Source organism: Mercurialis annua, linkage group LG5, assembly GCF_937616625.2.
Source record: "Mercurialis annua linkage group LG5, ddMerAnnu1.2, whole genome shotgun sequence".
Taxonomy (NCBI): Eukaryota; Viridiplantae; Streptophyta; class Magnoliopsida; order Malpighiales; family Euphorbiaceae; genus Mercurialis; species Mercurialis annua.
The window spans coordinates 35,687,295-35,689,786 of record NC_065574.1 but is presented as its reverse complement, the minus strand read 5'-3'; positions in this window follow the sequence as shown (position 1 = coordinate 35,689,786).

The following is a 2,492-nucleotide window of genomic DNA, read 5'->3' as shown; positions in this document are numbered from 1 at the left end:
TTTACCTTTTTAGCAATTAAAGCCAAATGTTTAAAACGTTATGAAAGAAATCCAAACGTTTAATCTTTTTAGCGATTTAAGCCAAACGTTTAAAACGTTACGAAACCACTCCAAACGTTTAAAACGTTATGAAATAAATCCCAACGTTTGACCATTTTAGTGATTTAAGCTAAATGTTTAAAATATTTCGAAACAAATCCAAACGTTTCACCTTTTTAGCGATTTAAGCCAAACGTTTAGAACATTACGAAACAAATCCAAACGTTTCCCCTTTTTAGGATTTAAGCCAAAAGTTTAAAACGTTATGAAAGCAATCCAAACGTTTAAAACGTTACAAAACAAATCCAAATGTTTCACCTTTTTAGCGATTTAACCCAAACGTTTACAAACGTTACGAAACAAATCCAAACATTTCGCCTTTTTAGCGATTTAAGCCAAACGTTTACAAACGTTACGAAACAAATCCAAACGTTTTACCTTTTTAGCGATATAAGCCAAACGTTTAAAACTTTACGAAACCAATCAAAACGTTTCAAACGTTACGAAACAAATCAAAACGTTTCATATTATTAGCGATTTAAGCCAAATGTTTACAAACGTTACGAAACAATTCCAAATGTTTCACCTTTTTAGCGATTTAAGACAAATGTCTAAAACTTTACGAAACCAATCCAAATGTTTAAAAAGTTACGAAACAAATCCTAACGTTTCACCTTTTTAGCGATTAAAGTCAAACGTTTAAAACGTTATGAAACAAATCATAACGTTTCACCTTTTCAGTGATTTAAGCCAAACGGCTAAAACGTTTCGAAACAAATCCAAACATTTCACCTTTTTAGACGATTTAAACCAAACGTTTAAAACATTACGAAACAAATCCAAAAGTATAAAACATTACGAAACAAATCCTAACGTTTCACTATTTTAACGATTTAAGTAAAATGTTCAAAACATTTCAAAATAAATCCACACGTTACACTTTTTTAGCGATTTAAGCTAAAAGTTTAAAACGTTACGAAACAAATCCAAATGTTTCACCTTTTCGCAATTTAAAACAAATGTTTAAAATGTTACAAAACTAATCCAAATGTTTAAAACATTACGAAACAAATCCAAAACTTTCACCTTTTTAGCGATTTAAGCCAAACGTTTACAAACGTTACGTAACATATCCAAACGTTTAACCTTTTTAGCGATTACGAAACCACTCGAAACGTTTCAAAGGTTACGAAATCACTCCAAACGTTTAAAACGTTACAAAACAAATCCGAACGTTTACCATTTTAGCAATTTAAGCTAAACGTTTAAAACATTTCGAAACAAATCCAAACGTTTCATCTTTTTAGCAATTTATGCCAAACATTTAAAACGTTACGAAACAATCCAAACGTTTCACCTTTTTAGGATTTAAGCCAAACGTTTAAAACGTTATGAAAACAATCCAAACGTTTAAAACGTTGCGAAAGAAATCCAAACGTTTCACCTTTTTAGCGATTTAAGCCAACCGTTTACAAACGTTACGAAACAAATCCAAACGTTTCACCTTTTTAGCGAACGTTTAAAACTTTACGAAATCAATCCAAACGTTTCAAACGTTACGAAACAAATCAAAACGTTTCATATTTTTAGCGATTTAAGCCAAATATTTACAAACGTTATGAAACAATTTAAAACGTTTCACCTTTTTAGCGATTAAAATTGTGTGTCCTGTTTGTAGTTTTGTTTATTTATTTATTTTTTGTATTTTTTTAGAATTTTTAAATTTATGAGTAACTGTGTGCTGTAGAAGATGAAGAATGGAGGAAAGGACAGATGTCAGGGGAGGAGCTGCGTGCACTTGCCAAGGAGGTTGCTAGAGTGGAAACCGTTCGAGCTTATGCCGGTAAGGCTTAAAATTTTTAAAACGTTGCGAAAGAAATCCAAACGTTTCACCTTTTTAGCGATTTAAGCCAACCGTTTACAAATGTTACGAAACAAATCCAAACGTTTCACCTTTTTAGCGAACGTTTAAAACTTTATGAAACCAATCCAAACGTTTCAAACGTTACGAAACAAATCAAAACGTTTCATATTTTTAGCAATTTAAGCCAAATGTTTACAAACGTTATGAAACAATTTTAAACGTTTCACCTTTTTAGCGATTAAGACAAATGTCTAAAACTTTACGAAACCAATCCAAATGTTTAAAAAGTTATGAAACAAATCCTGACGTTTCACCTTTTTAGCGACTAAAGTCAAACGTTAAAACGTTACGAAACAAATCATAACGTTTCACCTTTTTAGCGATTTAAGCCAAACGTTTAAAACGTTTCGAAACAAATCCAAACATTTCACCTTTTTAGCGATATAAGCCAAACGTTCAAAACATTACGAAACTAATGCAAAAGTTTAAAACGTTACGAAAGAAATCCTAACGTTTCACTATTTTAATGATTTAAGTAAAATGTTCAAACCATTTCGAAATAAATCCAAACGTTACACCTTTTTAGCGA